We start from the raw sequence: 22,332 nt of genomic DNA on the forward strand, positions 1-22,332 counted from the left end.
ATGTAGATGTGGCGTAAAATTTAAAAGAAGATTTTCCACAAAAAAATAAAAAATTACACACATGTTCAATCAATGTATGTGATACTGATCTTTTCTGATGCTCAGAATCATCTGTTGTCACCCTCTATTACATACACAGTCTGAGATATACTTATTTATAGCAAAAATGTTCAAAATAGTTGCCTGTCTGCAGTTATTGGTCTGTATATGGCAAACCCTAGATGGCTATGCAAAAATGTGTAAACATTCTACTTAAAACTCAAAAAATATATTGTATTTATAATGTAATATATACATACTATAAAAAGATAAAAAGATAATATATTCATCCATTTGGACATTTTTTGTATGTGTAGTGTAGGTAGACCAAGGGACCTATAGTGTATACAAATAAAATATGGTCATTTTGTTATCAATTATAGATTAATATAGTATGACGGTAAAAGAGAATCTGTAATTTAATCAGTTAGTTAAGATCACTTCAATGTATTAATCATAAGACTATCCAAACATTTCTAATTGCCATAATTTGACATCAAGACTAATGATGACTTAGGCATTTTCTAATTTTTATCTGCAATTAAATTGATTTTCTAGTATTGTTTGATGTGGTGCCTCTCTGTGCGAATTGGACTGACAATTAATTAAATAGATATTAAGTCAAAAGAAGAAATCCCCTTTGTGATATTTAAGAGTTTAGTTGTTTTACATTTTATTGTAGTTTTCTTTAAAGAATGGAATACGTTTGAAGTATAAGTGGCAGCCATAAATTATTTTGATGTCTTTGTATGATAAGGTTATAGCTGATAAACATATTAGAATACAGAAATCTTAAAAAAAAAAAAAAACAGTTTGTAGCTACTTTTTTTTTTACAAGTAGTGCTATTTTAATGTCATGTATAGGCCATATATATGGAGCAATTCTTCACTGTGAAATCTTTTAATCTGAATGTATTTCCTTTCTGCCTTATTTATGTACACTCTCCTTACTATTTTGGTACATAAAGAGAAATGCTCGTGCAGGAACTATCTTTCACTCTGCGTGAGTTTTAAAAATGCCATTCCCCAATCTGATATGATGTGACATTGCCAAACAAGTGATTCTCAACTTCAGTCCTCGGCATCAGCCCATAGCATGTTTTTCACACTTCTAGGTCCTGAGCCTGGCGCTAACAGTTCTCAGCAGGAAGAAAACAAATAATTATGGTGTTTAGTCAGTTTGAAAGAGTAAGTCTGTCCACAGATTTGCTTTACAGCTAAACTCCAGACAAATGGCTAAATCCACAGTTAAAGTATATTTATATATCTATAGACTATATTACCAAAAGTATTGGGACACCTGCCTTTACACACACATGAAATTTAATGGCATCCCAGTCTTAGTTCGCAGGATTCAATATTGAGTTGGCCCACCATTTGCAGCTATAACAGCTTTATTTCTTCTTGGAAGGCTGTCCACAAGGTTTAGGAGTGTGTCTATGGGAATATTTGACCATTCTTCCAGAAGCGCATTTGTTAGGTCAGGCACTGATGTTGGACGAGAAGGCCTGGCTTGCAGTCTCTGCTCTAATTCATCCCAAAGGTGTTCTATTGGGGTAAGGTCTGGATTCTGTGCAGGCCAGTCAAGTTCCTCCACCCCAAACTCACTCATTCATGTCTTTATGGACCTTGCTTTGTGCCCTGGTCCAAATCATTTGGTGGAGGGGGGATTATGAAGTGGGGTTGTTTTTCAGGGGTTGTGCTTGGCACCTTAGTTCCAGTGAAGGGAACTCCTAAGGCGTCAGCTTACCAAGACGTTTTGGACAATTTCATGCTACCAACTTCGTGGGAAGAGTTTGGGGATGGCCCCTTTCTGCTCCAACATGACCAGTACACAAATGTGTCATGACTCTGCAGTAGTGTTCATGTCTGCTCACCTTTCTGTTGTGTTCAGCTTAGAGGCCAGTCGCTGTTCACCTGTATGCTTAAGTAATCTTCTGTCAAGCATGGCTCCACCCCAGACTCTAATTAGGAACACTATATTAACCTTTGCACTGCAAGCCAAGCCTTGCTGATCAATATTGTTTGTTTGGCTTTCGTGTGCTCATTGCTGTGTGTCCAATTTCTGATCCTGTTTACCGACCTTGGATTGTTCTTGACTGTCCTCGTTTGCTTCATATCCAGACCATTGGCGTGTTCTTTGACTATCCCTATCTGCTTGTTGCCCTGACCTTTTGGCTTATCTCCTAACTATTCTTGTTGTCGCAGTCTGCTGCTTCCTTTCTATCCTCCAGTAGTCTACTGTGAGCGTGAGCTGGGAGACCCTGGGGGCCATTACCTGGAGCCAGACTGGGGCAAAGTCCATCCCCACCATCAGGGACCCTGGTGAACGCCCACTGGCTCTTAGATTCCGCGCCCTGGGAAATCTCAGGCTCTAGCTCCCAGTGTGATCCGTGTTGGTGCTCCAGAGTACCTGCTTTCCTGAACCACCCAGAGCTCCATCCGCAGCAGTCAGCCAGAGGGTCCACTACCTCAGCAGTGCACTCCTGACCCCAACGGAGTACTTCTGTCACCTGGTCTCAGGTGACCTGACACAAGGTCCATAATGACATGCACAGTGTATGGCCTGCCTTAAGCCTAGTACCCATGCGCCAAATGTCAGGCAACAATCAGGTCGGTTCAATATAAACTGGCCGACATTTGGCCCATGTGTATAGCAGCTGGTCCGACAGAAGCTGGCCAAAAGGGTCTTGATGATCAAAAGTGGTCTGATGACTGATTCCCGGTCAGCGCTCCCAGCCAATGGCTGCGAGTGCTGACCGGAGTGTTCTGGCAGGGGCTGTCCCTCCCATCAGAACACAATAACACAGCATGGGAGATCCCGGTACTAACATCAAATTGTTAGTACAGTTGCTTTGACCAGAGCCGGGAGTTTTTTTTCGATCAACCCAGCGGGCTGAACGAAAAAAAAAAATAGTAGTGTGTACAGGGCTTTAGTAACTAGTGTAAGTATATCTGCAGACAGTAGACCAGATTAGCTCTTATTGCTATCCTTGCCTCTTCTGGTCCTACCTCTGACTCTCCCACTCCTGAGGAGTTCTGCTGTACAAGTAATTACAACAGGCTCATGTTAAAACAGTATTAAACCCGAACCCAAAAATGTGATAAATTGAAGCTTAACAATCATTAGGTGATGGCTGCATCAGTTTTCTTTTTTTGGGGGCTTTTTTCCATCTGTTTTCACTTGGTAATCTGGCCTGTAAGACTCCCTCCTGTATTATAGTGCCCCCCATTATGGATGAATGAGAACAGGGGGCATCTTTGGACAACAACATTGTTAGCCGGGAGGGGGGGGAGTGTTAGATACACTAACACATTGAAGTTGAACTCCAGCTAAAACATTATAAGCAGTTACAGCAAACAATGGTTTTCTTTTGGGATAAAGGTTTTCCATAAATAAATGAAAGTTGATCATTTTAGGCACCTCTGCCAGTGGTAAATGGTCTGTCTCATTCCTGTAACTGCAAGAGAGAGTTTCTGTTGAAAAAACACAGATTTACTCGCTGGATTACTAGATGAAAATAGAAGAAAGAAAGCCTAAAAGAGGAAATGAATGCAGCCACCAGATAAAGAATTGGTAAGCTGCAATATAATAAATGATCTCTTTTGGGTTTAACACTGCTTTAAAGGGGTTGTAAAGTCACAAGGTTTTTTTTCTTAATGCAGTCTATGCATTAGGATAAAAAGCCATCTGTGTGCAGTAGCTCCCCCTCAGCCCCCCTAATACTTACCTGAGCCCCATCTCTGTCTAGCGATGTCCATGAGTGTCTCGGCTGTCCAAGACTCTCCCTCCTGATTGGCTGAGACACAGCAGCGGCGCCACTGGCTCCTACTGCTGTCAATCGCAGTCAGTCAGCCAATCAGGATTGAGATGGGGCGGGGCTGAGCTGCAGATCCGTGTCTGGATGGACACAGGGAGCTGTGACTCGGCTTAGGTGTGCCCATAGCAAGCTGCTTTGCTGTGGGGGGCACTCAACGGGAGAGAGGAGCCAGGAGCACAGAAGAGGGACCAGAGAAGAGGAGGGTTGGGGCTGCTCTGTGCAAATCCACTGCACATAGGAGGTAAGTATAACATATTTGTTATTTTTATAGAAAAAACTTTATAATCACTTTAAGTCATAATCAAGTACTGACACTAGCTGCATTTAAAATATATATTTAGGCCTTGTTTACGCTTGCTTTCCTCTCTAAAGAATAATCCACGTTCAGATGCCTTAGAGTTGAGCATTTGTATTACCTTCTCACCACCTGTTTTAACCTCTCCAGTGCTACCATGGCTGTAAACTCTTTTGTTATTCTGTCACTAACATAGACATGTTCATCCAGTTTTCCCAGGGTTTGATATCTTCAACCATCTTGATTGGCCAGCCCAGGATGATGTATCTCCCACACATGTGCACAGAATAAATCCAATTTGGAGGCAAAGTGTTGTGGGAATGTACACCGAGCTGCACATTTATAAACACATTACTAGTAGCCAGAAGGCAAGCTTTTATTGAAGAAGACATACAGAGAATCTCTTGCAATAAAAGCCTATCTGGGAGCAATGTTTCATAAAAAGGTTTTAGTTCTGATTTAACCTAACATCTAGAAAATAACCCTAAAATCAAATCTATCACTTAACCCAGTCATCCCCACCCTTAATACCTAATGTTAAATTAACCACTGAGATTCTGCACTTATCCTTTCTAGATTCAAATCTATCAGTGCCAAAAGCACATTTTACTAAAATTGAAGTCTACTTGACTTTCTTTTTGATGAAATTGCAGCTTGGTTAAGTTAGTAACAGTTCCATTGACATAGCTTTTAGCTTGCTTTTTTACTTGCTTAAAAATCCTACCTAGCTTTCCCCCTCTATGTACTATTAAGGTTGGGGGCTGTCAGTTCTGTGCTGACAGATTGCATTATCGGTTGTAAACTAGATTCGATTATTGTCTGTTCTAACAAAGGGTCACAAGGCTTAGGTGGTATATTGTATGTTCATGTACCTTTCTCGGTTTGTCTCCCTAATTTCACTTTGATATTATTCAGAATAGCTTGCAGTCCAAAGTGTAAACCTGCTCCAAAGAAGCAACTAAAAGGGTTAGAAATATTTTTTTATTATTTTTAGATATGCTTTGTAAATAGAAATGCATAATAAAAGATATAGTGGGGGTTTCCCAAATGTAACTGCAAAACTGGAACTACACATTAAAGTGGTTGTAAAGCGTAAACATTTTTTACCTTAATGCATTCTTTGCATTAAGGTAAAAATGTTTAGGTGTCAGCATCCCCCTCACCCCTTTTACTTACCTGAGATCTCATTCGATTTAGCGTCGTGCACCTCTCCACCTCTTCTTTCCCCTCACTTCCAGGTCTTGCTGGCTTTGCTGGGGCACTGGGAGCCATTCGCTCCCAGTGCTGTCAATCAAAGCCAGTGATGAGGAAGCAGGGGGTGGGGCCGAGTCCTGCTGTCTGTGTCAATGGACAAGCGGCTTCCCATGGGGGTACTGGACAGAGGGGAGAGGCCAGGAGTGCAGGCAGGGGACCCAAAAAGAGGATGTTTGTGGCCCCTCTATGCAATTCCATTGCACAGAGCAGGTAAGTATAGACATGTTTGTTATTTAAAAAAAATACATTTACAATCACTTTAAGGAAAATTACTGTTTTGACACATTGCACTTCAATTAATAGAAACGCATAACATTTTCACCTATTTCAGACCTGCAACAAATCAGTACAGATTTGAGATACTGTGAAAGAGCAGACCTTGCAATCCTAACCAACATATGTAGTCATGCCCCCCCCCCCAGAATCTCAACTTCCCCTTTAAAAATAAATTCAGAATTCTGCCACTTCCCCTTTAAAAAGAAATACTCGCAAGTCGTGGTACGTGCAGTGACAGCAGCAGCGGCGTGGACTGCTGTCCTTGGCCCTGGGCCCCGCTATCATTCCAGGAGAGGGGGAGACCGAGGCAAGGAAATTGAGGTTTGCGGCCCCGCCCGCAGAGGCACGGCACATACTGACGTCACGTGCATGTGTGTTTCGCCTACATGGACTGAAAACAGAGAGGGTCAGCTTTGTTTCCCTCTCTATAGCAAAACAAAAGGGCCCGCTCAGGCCCAACCTGCCAAAAGCCTAATGCCCACAATTGAAGCAGTCAGCCAGGCAGTAGGCTAGCCACCCACAGCAGCCAGCCAGGCTAGCTAGCCACCCACAGACAGGTGCCAGCCAAACAGGAGCCAGCCAGCCATCCACAGGTGCCAGGCTGCCAGCCATCCAAAGGTGCCATCCAGCCACTAGAGGTGCCACCCAGCCACCAGAGGTACCACACTGCCTCCTAGCCACCACAGGTGCCAATAAGCCATGCACAGGTGCCAGCCACCCACCCAAAGGTGCTACCCAGACACCAGAGGTGCCACCACAGGTGCCAGCCACTCACCCACGGGTGCCACCCAGCCACTACAGGTGCCACCAAGCCCAGGTGCCTGCAGCCACCCACAGGTGCCAGCCTCCCAGCCAGCCACAGGTGCCACTGACCCACAGTGCCATCCAGCCACAGGAGCCAGCCAGCTACAGGTGGCAGCCACCCAGCCAGCCACAGAAATTGCTAATCAGACAATGGCAGATTGATCCTTCTATTAAGCTTTTGCAACAGGTTTGTCAAACCTTTGCAGGCCTGTACTTTATGTAATAATGACTAAGCCCCTCTCCTTCATGACATTGTTGAAACATTGTTGAAAAGGGGCTTAGCATGGGTGACCTAAAAATGTCCCCCCCCCCCTGAAAAAAGTTCTGCGGACACCCATGTATACAGTATATAATTTCAAGTGCATCATCCATAATGACCTCTTGCTTTTGTCCCTTAAAGTGATTGTAAAATCTCAGTTTTTTCCTATAAAAATAACAAACATGTTATACTTACCTGCTCTGTTGCAGTGGATTTGCACAGAGCAGCCCCGGATCCTCCTTTTCTCGGGTCTCTCTTCGGTGCTCCTGGCCCCTCCCTTCTGTTCAGTGCCCCATAGCAAAAAGCTTGCTATAGGGGCACCCAAGCTAAGTCACAGCTCCCTGTGTCCATTCAGACCCGACCCAACCCACCCCTCTCTCCCCTGATTGGCTAGCTGATTGACAGCAGCAGGAGCCAATGACACTGCTGCTGTGTCTCAGCCAATCAGGAAGGAGAATCTCGGACGTCCGAGGGACTTGTGGACATCACTGGACAGAGAGGGTTCTCAGGTAAGCATTATGGAGGGCTGAGAGAAGCTGCTGCACACAGAAGGCTTTTTATCTTAATGCATAGAATGCATTAAGATAAAAAACTTTATGCTTTTACAACCCCTTTAACTGGCTCTAGCATGAATTTTAAAACATTAAGGTACAAACCTGCATGTCCATAACATCAGCATAGGGATATTTCAAACAAGGGGTCTCCAAACTATGGCCCTCCAGTTGTTCAGGAACTACAATGCCCAAAATGCCTAGTCATGTCTGTGAATGTCAGAGTTTTACAATGCCTCATGGGACGTGTAGTTCCGCAACAGCTGGAGGGCTGTAGTTTGGAGATCCCGGTAAATCTAAACCAAGAAATTCCTGCACTCAGGTTATTATCTGAAAAAGTGCTGCTAGCACATAAATTCATTGCTATCAAATGTGACCATAAAATAAACCAACAACCGTTTTGCTTTTACATAAAATACAATTGCAATATAAAATGCAATACAAAAACAAATTACAGTATACAAAAACAAATATGTTAAAACAATATGTGCAAAAACACAGTGTGCAAAAAAGTGCCAACAATCAAATAGTGAGTGTGACACACATAACAATTTGTAAACAATCAAAATGTGTTCAGGAAAATGTCCAAAATGAAATGTGTACAGATTTCAAAGGGGTGTGACAATCGCATTGGAGAGTTGGGGTGATTGTCATTCCCCTTTGAAGCCTGCACATGTTTCATATTGGACATTTTCCTGAGCACATTATGATTGTTCACAAATTTTGTGTGTGACTTAATCACAGCAACTATTTGATTGTTGGTTCTTCACAGACACTTTTTTGCACATATTGTTTTAACAAATTTGTTTTTGTATGATGTTTTGTTCACACAGCATTTTACATTGCAATTTTATTTTATGTATAAACCCTGCATTCTTTGGTTTAGTATAGAAATATTGTTAAGGAATATACAGCTATACTGATAGAGTTTTCTTCCAGGAGTTTGTCAAAGGAATGGGGGAAAGGTGTTCACATGATTTCTGCAAAAGGGTCATGGAGATTCTTCAGTATCATTCAACAATCTCATATCTTTACCCATCTGAGAAGAGAAATTATGTTTTATTAACATTTCTATTTAAAATCTTAAAAAATATATATTTTCATATTTCATTCCTCTCATATGTCATAAAATAGATGTCTTTTTTTAGAAATAAAGTCTCCTTTTCAAATCTTTCCTAATCACAAATATTTTTTCACATATTTTAATTACATTGTATTTCTAAAGGTTTTCTGATAGGCCCTTCACAATTCATTTTTCAGGTTTCCTTCTACAAACTGCCATCCTCCAGGGGAACGACGTGGCAAGAACAGCATCAAAGTGCATCTTCTACAGAGAGGAAACTGCTGCAGAGGAGCCCTCTCTGGAGAATAATGTCAGACACCATCCCAGATCAATGCTTTTTCAACTTTAACTATTTATGCATGATGATTTCTTTGACAACAACAGAAAACACAAGGTAAAAAAGCCAACAGATATTCAAGATATATCTATTATCGCAAAACAAACCCTTAAGAGGCAGCGCGTTTACTGCAAGCTGCTGAATGTGTATGCAAAGAGAGTACATACAGTAACAGCGTTATACTTCAGCCTTGGAATTATACATGACTAAATGACTTCAAACCTTTTTTCTGCTGTTTCCACGTCTTGACTGCATCACCATCAAAGATGAATTCATTATTCATGGCCTAAAAGCCAATTTCAAAGCATAAAAAATTCCCAAACTGTAACATGAACTTTAGTACATTTATTTGGCTACTTTAGCTGATCCTATACAAACCGATTGGCAATTCCAAAATATTAGTGAGAAGGTGTTAAACAGAGGGGTTTATTTACGAAAGGCAAATCCACTTTGCACTACAAGTACACTTGGCAGTGCAGTCGCTGTAGATCTGAGGGGGGACATACAAGGAAAATAAAAAATAGCATTTTTGCTTGTACATCATTGGATGATAAAATCAGCAGAGCTTCCCTTTATTTCAGATCTTCCCCTCAGATCTAAAGCAACTGCACTTCCAAGTGCACTTGTAGTGCAAATTGGATTTGCCTTTAGTAAATCAACCCCATGGTCTTCCTGTTAAGGTACAAAGTGGTAAGAGAAAGAAAGATGTTTTTCTTGGGGGGGGGGGCAATGAATGTATGGACCATGTGTTTTTATATACAGTATATCATTGGAGTTTTCATTTATTATACTGAGTTTTTTGGAAAAAGGAGCTTATTTTGATTTCAGGTTGTCAGTATCTGTTTTTAACCACTTGCCAACCACCGCACGACAATGTACGTCCAAACTTTAAAGGGGTATATCGTTGTTATGGCAGCAGCCAGCTGCCATAACCCCGGTATCCCCGTTTTCGTGCGACGGCCGGCTTACAGATAAAAGTGGTCCCTGCGGCGGATTCGCCACAAGATCACTTTTATCGGTGGCGGGAGAGGGCCCACCCCTTTAAATTACTTTTCTTTTTGACCCCAGATCTCATATTTAAGAGGTCCTGTCATGCTTTTTTCTATTACAAGGGGTGTTTACATTCCTTGTAATAGGAATAAAAGGGACACATTTTTTTTTGTTTAAACATTGTAAAAATAATGTAAAATAAATAATAAAAATAAATTTATTTTTTTTAAAAAACCCCCGTCCCGACAAGCTTGCGCGCAGAAGCGAACGCATATGCAAGTAGTGCCCGCATATGAAAACGGTGGTAAAACCACACATGTGAGGTATCACCACGACTGGTAGAGTGAGAGCAATAATTCTAGCCCTAGACCTCCTCTGTACCACAAAATATGCAACCTGTAGAATTTTTTAAACGTCGCCTATGGAGATTTTCGAGGGTAAAAGTTTGAGGCCGTTCCACGAGCGGGCGCAATTTTGAAGCGTGACATGTTGGGTATCAATTTACTTGGTGTAACATTATATTTCACAATATAAAAAAAAATTGGGCTAACTTTACTGTTGTCTTATTTTTTTATTAAAAAAAGTGAATTTTTTCAAAAAAAGGTGCGCTTTTAAGACCGCTGCACAAATATGTTGCAAAAAAAAGCATTGCAATGACCGCCATTTTATTCTCTAGGGTGTTAGAAGGAAAACCATATATAATGTTTGGGGGTTCTAAATAATTTTCTAGCAAAAAAAACTGTTTTAAACATGTAAACACCTAAAATCCAAAACGAGGCTGGTCCTTAAGTGGTTATAGAATAAAAATATTACCATTTTGGTTTACTTGTCTCCCTTTATTTTTTAGAGCCAAACTCAGGTAAAAAAAAGAAAAAATATACATTTGCCCCGATCCTGGTTAAGATTAACTGACAATACTGACCCTCGGCCTGGAGCTTCTGATGTCTTCAGAGGAGAGAGGGTGTCAGAAAGACCTGTTAGGGGTAAAAAATCCTGAAGTTGGCCTCTAAAATTCAATTGAGGATATTTTGACTTATGACATCCCTTTAAATATTTATTCTGAACTGTTGTGGTCTTCAGTTCCATGTCTAGAAAATACATCACATTACTGGGCTTCCTATTTTAAGGTGACCCAGAGTTTTTTTTGCTAATGATCTTTTATAAACCGGGTTCCCAAGTTTGAATGTCAGTGATTTGTCATATACGCTTGCAAAAAAAAAAAAGAAAAAAAAAAGCTTAAAGTGACCTTGAAACCTTGAAAAACAACCCATTTAGTTAAAAATAGAAATGAAAAGCAAAACATTTTTGTATTGATATAAAAAGCATTATAAATACCTCTTTCCCTTTTTTTTTTTTTAAATAAGTGATTGCATTCCCTCTGTTTTCAGCTGCATTATAGCTGAAGGAGGAGAAGCAGCAGCACACTGAACTTCCCAGTGAATGGCTGTGCAGAGGGGGTGGTCGTTGGAGGTAAGCACACTGAGTTCCCAGCATAGCTAGAGAACTGAACATGGTGTGTTCTGCTGCTTAGAGGGGTCAGTTTTAATAGGAAAGCAGAGGGACTGGCAGGAACACCAGTTATTTCACATAAAGGTAGCAATACAAAGAGAATAGGATACTTTCTCATACAAGTACATGGTACAGCAGGCACATATCAGGAAAATAAAGCGTTGGGGTACCAAAAGGTTTAAGATCAATCCTATTCAATAGAGATTTTGTTCTTCAAGTAGTCTGTAGAAATTACAAGCATTCCCTTCCTTCCTTCCTTCCTACTGCTTTTCTAAGATTTATTATGAATTGATTGACTGCTGTTTTTTATTTGTTGGTTACTGGTCCAATCAGACTGAAGTTGCCAGCTTTGCCCAATTTTCCTCAATTTTGTACTTCTTGAGCAATATAAGCATTGTACATAAGAACAGATGACATGCCCTTGCTTTCTAGTGTGGGTCAGACTTTTTCATGATTTGTGTAGTCAAAAATGTAGTTGAAGTAAACAAAAAAAAAATGTATTTTCTAAATATCTATCACACACATCTTGCTGTTTGCTCTTTCATGAAACATGCCAGTAATGCTGCTTCAACTTCTTTTATCACCAGTAATACATTATATGATAGTAAAGTACAGGTTTAATTGGCTGACCATCTGCTTGATCTTTACAACAGTATAATGCTTCACTGTATGTTTTCACCTTTTCTTGATCTTTTTTGCATTTTTCAATACATATTTTTATATATATATGTGCGCACTGCGCTAATAAAAAACACCTGTTTGTGCTTCTACTTAATATTCAATAAACATGCAAACGAGGTGAAACAAATGTCAATGTAAAAAAGAGAGAAAGACAAATAATTCCACAGTAGCACACTAAATGAATCTGCAAATCTCCTAAATATTAGCAATGTGAAATGATCAACATAAAACACCCATACATAATGAAAAGTGTCCATATAGCATATCCCAATATATATATATATATATATATATATATATATATATATATATATGCTCCAATATATGCAAATCCATATGGTAATACAGTCCAACTTGAACTGATGAAAAGATAGTGAAACAAAATCTCGTTAATCCACCAAAATCCTTCACCAAAGTGATGTGGCCAATTCCACTCCCTTAAGAATAAAGCTCACCAGATGCTGTTGCCATTCACTCTCATGTCTGGAAATATTGCCTTATTAGTTGTTATTGAAGACGCCAATCTCCATCCAGATTAATAAAGACACTATCATAAAAGATTAAAAATTGCCTTGTTAAAATTCCAAACATGCCAGGAGATTCAGTGTTGCGATCTCCTCATAGCTTCCTTCGTACATGTGTAGCCATTCTCCGTCGCTTCGGACTTAGTCACAGGGCACGTGTCAGCAACAGCATCTGGTGAGCTTTATGCTTATGGGAGTGGAATTGGCCACATCACTTTGGTAAAGGATTTTGGTGGATCAACATTTTGTTTCACTATCTTTTCATCACTTCAAGTTGGACTGTATTACCATATTGATTTGCATATGTTGGAGCATATATATAATTTTTATATATTTTTTGAATATACCATATGGACACTTTATGTACTGTATGGGTGTTTCATGTTGATCATTTCACAATGCTAATGTTAGGAGATTTGTAGATTAATTTAGTGTGCTACTGTGGAATTATTTGTCTCTCTCTCTTTTTTACATTGACATTTGTTTCACCTCATTTGCACATACTTTTTATGCTTGGTTCAAACTAGCTGGTGCCAGGCTCAAAGCAGGGGGTCCGGTGTGTCCCCCATCTCAGGTGTGAATCAGGTCTGAATTTTTTGCTGACTCAAATACGCACTGAGTCAAAGACGCACAGGACCCTTTTGCAGTGCGCTGCGCACCGGTGATGTGTGAACCGACTCCATTGAAAGCCGGTCAGACTCTCCAGTCATGCGAATTGGATGCAGGTAAATCCGCATCCAATTCGCAACAGTGTGAACCCAGCCTTACTGGATTCTAGCATCCAATTTTGAGGTTGGAATATTCCATGTAACTCTTCTAGATTTTGGTCAACCTTTTTCTTAGGCTAATATTTTTTTTATTTAATTCCCAAACATTTATTGCAATTTTAGTTTTAGTAAGTATCACACTTATACAACATAAAAATGGAAACTTTTCAGTTTCAAAACAATTTTTAATGTTTCTAATTATCCATTATGACTGACTGATGTGCAGATTACTCTTTTCTTTTTGTTTTTAAAATGTCCAGTACCACTTACATAAAAAGAAAAACTCAAAAAATAGAGATTTATATAGAACTCAGAGAAGTCAGGTCAGTGCTACAAGTAGCTCACCCGAATAGACAACTTAGCTTGTTATAGCTGTTCCAAGCTTCTGCTAAGATCTTAGACAGCACTAAAGATCTGGTAAGAGAGCTTATCTTGCAGATTTTTCCCCAAAATGGAAAAATCTTGCTTAGGTGAAGTTGCTCCGTAGGCAGGCCATAAGAATAAGACTGGTATTTTCTTTTCCAATGAGCTTAAAGTGATATTAAAATCTTGTTTTTTTTTTGTTTAACAATAACAAAAATGTCATACCTGCTCCGTGCAGTGGTTTTGTACAGAGCAGCCCAGATCCTCCTCTTCTTGGGTCAGTTGCTGGCACTCCTGGCCCCTCCCTCCTGCCAAGTGCCCCCACAGCAAGCATCTTTCTATGGGGGCACCCGAGGCATGCTGCTGCCCTGTGTGTCCATTTAGACACGGAGCCGTGGCTCGGCCTCGCCCCTTTCTCTCCTCATTGGTCACTGACTTTGATCGACAGCAGCATAAGCCATAGACGCCTGCTGTGTGTCTCAGCCAATCAGGAGGGAGAGTCTATTGTGCAACATTGTTAGATCGAGATGGGGCTCAGGTAAGCATTAGGGGGCTGAGGGGGGCTGCTGCAAACAGAATGTTTTTTATTATAATGCATGAATGCATTAAGGTAAAAAAAAAAAAACCTTCTGCCTTTAGAACCACTTTGAGCTGTATGCTGTGCAACAACCTCCAAATGTGTACAGCTTCATTAACCCGCGGGTATTAAAATAAAATTTAAATCGTGTGCTGCAGGGCTTAATTAAAGGTTACCTGCACTAAGGGTCCATGCACACTGAGCTTAAAAAAATGCCAGTTCTTTAGGCAGAAAAAAACACTTATATAGAGCATTTTTGTACAGGAGTTTAGGAGCATTCAGTATTTTTTCTGCCAGAAAATTCCTCTCAAAAATGCAAACCAGAAGGGTTTTTCTTTCCGCTTCTAAACACTGAGCTCAAAATATGCCTCTAATCATCCTAATGTGCATGGGCACATAAGATACCATTGAGCTGTTTCTACAGGCAAAATGCAAAACTTCTGTAGAAGCAGCGTTCTTTAAGCCCAGAGTGCATGGAGCCTTAACCACTTCAGCTCTGGAAGATTTTCCCCCCTTCATGACCAGGCCATTTTTTGCGATATGGCAATGTGGTACTTTAAATGACAATTGCGCGGTCGTGCAACACTGTACCCAAATAATAGTTATGTCCCTCTTTTCCCACAAATTGAGCTTTCTTTTGGTGGTATTTGATCACCTCTGCGGTTTTAATTGTTTGCGCTATAAACAAAAAAAGACCGACAATTTTGAAAAAAAAAAAAACCTATATTTTTTTATTTCTGCTATGAAACCTATCAAATAAAAAAAAATTACAAAATTAAATTTCTTCATCAATTTAGGCCAAAATGTATTCTGCTACATATTTTTAGTAAAAAAAATCCCAATAAGTGTATATTGATTGGTTTGCGCAAAGGTTATAACGTCTACTATGAGACATATTCATGGAATTTTTTTTATTTTTTATTTTTTTACTAGTAATGGCGGCGATCAGAGACTTATAGCAGGACTGCGATATTGCGGCGGACAAATTGTCACTGACAGCTTGGGTCCCCAAAATGCCACTGGCAGCTTTTGTTCCCAATCGTGTGATTGCTGTGTCAGCTATTATGCACAATTAAAAATGAAATTTGTACAAAAAAAAAAAACATTTGAGAATGTAGGATTTTTATTCATGCAGTGTACTAAATAAAGCCTCAAATGATTTTTGAGCATATATTAAAATATTTAGATATGTAAATTAGTCATACAAACATACTGACACTACAAAATTTTGACCTGGACATCTAGATGTCAATGATCTCTGGTTATTAAAGGGTGCATAAAAACCTTTCTTTAGAGAAATATGGGAGTTGCCTTACCTCACAGGAAAGTGCTAGCTGTCTGGCTAAATGTGGACCCCCTGTTTTCAATACTTTGAGTCACAGACCTGCAAGAAGTATGTATATCAGAAAAGTCAAATTAAGGTGAGAAGTCTTTGGCCACTTTCACACTGATGGACCTACCGGGTTCATCTGTCAGTTTTTCAGGCGGATCCAATTGCACCCTCTATTAGTCTCTATGGAGTGGTGGACATCAGCGGACATGTGTCTACTGACACCCGCCGACATTCAATCCAATCCTGTCCACTAAAAACAGATTATTGGGGATCTGTTCCCCATCCTTCCAGCAGATCACGTCGGATGACAGTCGATCCATTTGGACAGGTGATCCATTTCCATCTGACAGGCCATAGAGGACCTGCCATACGCCTGCTTAGCGGGGTTCAGCATAGAGATCCTCTGCTGAGCGGGCGGATCCGCTAGTGGACTACTATCGACTATTTAAGCAAGAGGTCAGCATGGCAATCAGGAAACTAGACTTCCCAGAATATTATAGCGTTTGTTAACCTATGAAAAAAAAAAAGGATCCTGTTCCCTTAAAGCATGTTATACAGCACAGTGCTTTTGCTGTGTCATTTGGCCCCCTATAACACCTGAAATACCTGGCTGATCCTGCCTGGTTCTGCCCTCCCCCCTGTAAACTAACCACGGTGCATAAACTGACCACGGTGCATCACAGCTACTGAGCCCTGACACCATGGTCAGTTTACGTGCCTCTATCATCCGCAGCCTGCCCACTGTCTCCTCTCTTCTCCTCTGTTCTCCTCCCCTCTCCCCTCCCTGCCGTTCAGCTCTCACTAGCGCTGCTCTGCTCCTCTCCCTGCTGCTACAAAACTATCCGACCTTTATATCATCCCCTCTGTCTGATAAAAAGTTGTATCCTAGTGCCTGTGCTTTATAAAAAAAAAGGCGATTTCTGCCTGTTTTAACAGCACCGCCCAGCAATCACGTGACTCCAGGCTCTCTCCACCTCGGCTGACATCAGCAGGGTAATCTCGGCCCAGCCTTCTGGAGCTATCAGACAGGGAGAGCAATGATCCTGGAGTCACGTGATCACTGGGAGATGCTGTTAAAACAAGTAGAAATCAGCCTTTTTTTTTATAACGCACAGGCACTAGGATACAGCTTTTTATCTGACAGAGGGGATGATATAAAGATAAGATAGTGGCTTAACAACCACTTTAAGTTAGCAATGGTGGCCTGCATGTTTTTCATGGGAAAAAATATTTTGAATCAAACATTGAGTCTAATAATAGTCCAGAGAATTGGAGTAAAGAATTTGATAATTCATCTTTCCAGAACACTGTTTTGCGAGGTGAACACATGGTATGTGACATGTGAAGGACCAGGAGTATTAGTTTATTTCCCATGCATAGGTAAATGCAATTCATTTCTTTTAGCTTTCAAGAATAGTAATCGCACCATTTGAAGCAGGTTCTGCTCCTGGGAGACTAGCAAGAGAACACACACTGCATTAATGAGATATTGCCGCTCAAAGGGCTCAGGAAGCATACGCATGACAGATTGAAACTGCATGCATCTTTGCCATGCCTGCTACTCTACTGCTGCATAACTTGTACATTTATTGTTCATTGAAAAAAAAAATGTACTTTAAAGATTTTTTCTTTTGTCACAGTAATGCAGGAATAAATCTTTTTTTTAACTTTTTTCACAGATGCTGATTTAAATGACTTGCTATTTTAAGCTATTCTTTCATGAAACCAAACACCTGTATAATTAGGATTTCATTTTCACAATGATTTCCTGACTCAAGGGCCCCATGTTAGTTTTGAAGTAGAGATTTAGTGACTTGGTTTAGCTTCACTGCTCTAGAACTAGTGCGTAGCAAAAAAAGTCTAGGAATGACGGCATCCATTAAAGCCTAATTACACAGGTGTTTTGTTTGGAGATAGATTCTCTTTAATTTTCATCCAATAAAGACCATGAACACTTCTCTACACAGCAGAAAATAATACTAAATAATAGAGCTGCAACAAAATTTACATACACTTTGCTCTTACTGCACAATTCATATAAATTGTATGTTCACCAATAAAAGCAATCTCATGTTGCTTACATCTTTTTTTATTTTAAAAGAGTTTTCCTAATGCAACCTGCTTGTTTCTATAAAATGACATGAACTACATTAAATAGATCTTTTGCCATTATTATCTTGTGAAACAACTGTCTGTTTTTAAGAGCAAAGTCATCCTCCAAGCACTTTAAGGTTTGGTATTATGAATACTAATATATACCACGTTGGAACTCTAATGTTCATTCAATCGCAGCAGGACACGGTTAAATAACAGAACAAAGTTTCTTTGTTTGATAAGCACTGGAACAAAAGGTCACACACTGAAGTGTAAGGAAACCTCTGTTCTACTTTATAGTAAGATGGCAGAAAAAAATATTGTAGGGGAGTATGCAGTCAAGGAATTCACAGATATTCATGCTACACTTAATGCCTAACTCCATGTTTACTTTCACTTTAAATAGTTTGTTGGGGACAAGCTGGCGAAAAGAGACAATTTCCTTTACTAATAGATGCGCCCACTGTCACGCCATTTTTGTTTTTGGAATTAGGTCCCCCTAAAATCAATACCAGACCCGAAGGGCCTAGTATTGATCATGGCCATTTAAAAAAAATAAATAATGATGGCTATTTTGTTTACATTTTGTTAGGATTCCCCAGCTGACAGCAGGGATAAGTCACTGGTTGTTAGGACACCAATGGGTGCTAGATGCTAAACAACCAGTATCTGTGAATTCAAAAGTCTCCTTCCCCTATAAAATATACAGCAGCATGAAAAATGCATCAAAGCACATACAAAATGCATCAAAATGCACCGATGTCGCATTGCAAAATTGCACTGAAAATCAGATGCACTAGCATGAACCTAGCTTAAAATACAAGGCACTTCTTGAATGGTTGAGGTGCCATACAAGTGACTCTTACGTTTCCATTGGCAGATGGGAATTTGGTCGTAGCACCATGGAAGAGCACACAGCTTACTATAAGTAGCAAATGCTACTTCAGTGTACTGTGGCATCCCCAGCTGCCATACTGGTACAGTATAGGATATGCAGAAGCCATTTTTTATAAGCTGGCCAACAAAGAGCAGATACCACTCTCCACAGGTTTTTTCAGTTGATTCATTAAAGGAACTGAAAATGTTCACACAATACATTGTGTGACGATTCACATCAATTATACAATCATCAATGAATAATGAAAAAAAAACTGTTTATTTAATCTACATATCACTGAATAATTCAAGTGAATATTCACAATTTATTGTGTGAACATTCTCAAAACCAGTTTGAAATAATAACCCACAGCATAAATGGCAGTTTTTGTAATAATAATCCACAGTATTGCAGTAATAACCTCCAGCATCAGTGCCAGTTTCTGCAATAATAACCTCTAGCATAGATGGAAGTTTCTGTATAAATAACTCCCAACATCAGTGCCAGTTTCCGCAGCAATAATCCCCAGCATTGGTGTTAGTAGCAGAAATAACAACCTCCAGCATTGGTGTTAGTTTTTGCAATAATAACTCCCAGCATTGGTGCCGTATTTGCAATAATAACCCCCCAGCATTGGTGTCAGTAGCAGCAGTAATAAACCCCAGCATTGGCATCCATAGCAGCAATAAAAACTCCCAGCATCAGTGTGAGTTTCTGCAATAACAACCCCAAGCAGTGGTGCCAGTTTATGCAATAATGATGCCTAGCATAGATGGCATTTTCCATAATAATAACCCCCAGCATCGGTGTCAGTTTCCACCATAATAGCCCCCAGTATAGGTGTCAGGTGTCATTCATAGCCTCTAAAAGTGAAATTCCAGCCTGAACCAGTGGCGTATCATCCATGTGTGCTGGGTGTTCACTGCACACGGGGCCCCGAGGGGGGGCACTGTGACCCGCACCGTACCCAGGGATGATAGTCCCTGGTTGAGAGTCAGGAGTGATCGGTGAGGGGGCAGTTGCAAGCACCAATCTACCTGTATAGTTTTCAGTGAAGCAGCTGACAGCTGCTTCTCCTCCTCTCCCTTACGCAGCTGTCAGTTGAAAAACTATACAGGGAGTTTGGTCCTTGCAACTACCCCCCCACCACACCGATTATCCCTGACTATTCCCTGTGTTCTCCTCTTCCAGCCCCCCACGTGTGCTCCTCCTCTGGCCTCCCTATGTGTCCTCCTCCAGCCTACTGTGTGCTCCGCCTCCAGCCCCCTGTGTGCTCCTCCTCCAGCCCCCCATTCTGTGTCTTCCTCTGCCGCCCCTTTCCCCCCCCAGCTGGCTTCCCTCCTCTCCCGCCGGCTGCTGTGGGGGATCTGTCAGGATGGAGATCTGAGGAAGGGGGTGGTAAATATGTCATTTACCGGCCTCTTCCTTTTCTGAATTGGAACTGTGTTTACTCTGCTTCAGTTTATGAATGAACAGGAGTGTCTGTCTCCTGTTCATTCCTTCTCAATGCTGAGACTGCTGAGTAGGGGACTGGGAAATCTCTATCCTCAGTCCCTTTTTCTGTCTCAAAGTAGAGATGTCAGGGGTCTGTTTAGACCCCTGATATCTCACCAAAGAACCGCAACAGGGCTGATAAAAAAAAAAAAATTGCAATAAATATTAAAAAATGAAATTGTAAAATAATGATAAAAATATAATTGAAAAAAAAATAATATAAAATAAAAACTACTGACACCATCTCCCTCCTGCCCTACCGACACTGTCCACTGCCCCAAATCCCCCCCCCCCCCCAAAAAAAGCATTGTGAAATAAAATGAAAAACAAATTAAATTGTAAAAAAATAAATACATAAAAATAAAAAACTACTGACACTATCCACTGCCCTACTGACACCGTTCACTGCACCATTTCTGAGGTCAGGCACTGATGTGGATGAGAAGGCCTGGCTCACAGTATCTTCTCTAATTCATCCCAAAAGATGTTCTATCGGGTTGAGGTCAGGACTCTGTGCAGGCCAGTCAAGTTCCTCCACCCCAAACTTTCTAATCTGTGTCTTTATGGACCTTGCTTTGTGCACTGGTCCAAATCATTTGGTGGAGGGGGGATTGTGGTGTGGGGTTGATTTTCAGGGGTTAGGCCTGGCCCTTAGTTCCAGTGAAGGGAAATCTTAAGGCGCCAGCATACCAAGACATTTTGAACAACTTCATGCTCCCAACTTTGTGGGAACAGTTTAGGGATGGCCCCTTCCTGTTCCAACATGACTGTGTACCAGTGCACAAAGCAAGGTCCATAAAGACATGGATGAGCGAGTTTGGGGTGGAGGAACTTGACCCTGCACAGAGTCATGGCCTCAACCTGATAGAACACCTTTGGGATGAATTAGAACAGAGAATGCAAGCCAGGCCTTCTCGTCCACATCAGTGCCTGACCTCACAAATGCACTTCTGGAAGAATGGTCAATCATTCCCATAGATACAATCCTAAACCTTGGGGACAGCCTTCCCAGAAGAGTTGAAGCTGTTATAGCTGCAAAGGGTGGGCCAACTCAATATTGAACCCTACAGAGTAAGACTGGGATGCCATTAAAGTTCATGTGCATGTAAAGGCAGGCGTCCCAATACTTTTGGTAATATAGTGTAATTTTAGGCCACTCCAGTCCAGTCACATGATCTTCCATGTATCAGCCAGCAGCGGATGTAGGGGAGATGAGAGAACTCTCTGACAACAGCTGGTAAAGCCTGAACAGGGATGTCACCCTTAGGCTTCCATATTCCAGACGTTGCTCCACTCCCTTGCATATGCTGCTGGCGCACACAGGGGAGATCACAAGACTGGACTGGAGCAGCCTGAAAATAAGTTAATCAGCCTAGATCTGTGATGGCGAACCTTGGCACCCCAGATGTTTGGAACTACATTTCCCATGATGCTCATGCACTCTGCAGTGTAGTTGAGCATCATGGGAAATGTAGTTCCAAAACATCTGGAGTTCCAAGGTTCGCCATCACTGGCCTAGGAATTAAGAGGGGGAGGGAGCATTTTTAAGACTAGTTAGGCTTCTGCTGGAATTCTACTTTAATCTTTCTGCAATTATGATCAGGGTGGCGGTGTTTATTAACCCCATTTGTGCTACATTAATGGACAGTGGCAGTGTTTATTAACCCCTTCATGCTGCAGCATGAATGGGTTACTTTTCACTGGCCACTAATGCAGCACAAAGAGGTTAATTAACACTGCCACTGATCACTAATGCATCAGTAACCAGTGGTAGTACATTAACCATTTGTGCTGCACATTACTAGCTAATGACTGTGTTAGGTAGTTAACCCCTTCACCACCCCCCATCACAAAACCCTCCCACATTCCCCAAGGTGTTAACCAGTCTAATTTACAGTGAAAGACTTTGACTGAGCCGCTGTAAGTTAACAAAACATTTCACTGCTGCTTTTACTAAAGTATTGCTCAGTTGCTCACACCTGCTCCCTTGTGGCGCCGCGATCTCTTTCATGTCTCGGCCTCTGCATGACGTCATGTCAGCGGCCGGGACTAGAAACCATCTGTTGGGTGGAGATCACTTCGCCTGACAGAGAGAGAAGTGTATTTGTGTCTTCTAGTAGTGGTTGCTGCCGGATGGGTGCAGGAGGAGTGTGGGGACCGCTCCATCATCTGCCTCCCCACTGTTGCTCTGTGTGTGCGGCTCTGCTGCGGGCAGCAGCGGCCATCTATGCACTGTCTGCTTTGCATTTTCAACCAAGAAATGCCCTCCCTCATGCTGACTTTAGCAAGCACTGCATGATCACTGTTCTCCACCTGCACAAGTCCTGTGAATTGTTGTGCCTGGATGTCCTGCCCCTTCCGTCCCCCTTGTCCTGGCCCTGTATGAAACACTGTAACAAGACTGACAGACAAGACAAGACTGCT

General features: G+C 41.2%; 1 protein-coding gene and 1 long non-coding RNA gene across 4 annotated transcripts in view; one reads left to right on the top strand and one right to left on the bottom strand.

Annotated features, from left to right (window-relative positions):
- LOC141108143 (uncharacterized) overlaps nt 1-10,122 on the top strand; it is a 63,065-nt gene extending 52,943 nt beyond the window's left edge. Inside the window, exon 3 of the long non-coding RNA XR_012236015.1 lies at nt 8,560-10,122. This is a non-coding gene — a long non-coding RNA (uncharacterized lncRNA). The remainder of the gene's footprint in view (nt 1-8,559) is intronic.
- Nucleotides 1-22,332, bottom strand: part of GRIA3 (glutamate ionotropic receptor AMPA type subunit 3) — a 446,082-nt gene that overhangs the window by 175,636 nt on the left and 248,114 nt on the right. The window lies entirely within an intron of this gene.

This window comes from Aquarana catesbeiana, linkage group LG09 (genome assembly GCF_042186555.1).
Source record: "Aquarana catesbeiana isolate 2022-GZ linkage group LG09, ASM4218655v1, whole genome shotgun sequence".
Taxonomy (NCBI): Eukaryota; Metazoa; Chordata; class Amphibia; order Anura; family Ranidae; genus Aquarana; species Aquarana catesbeiana.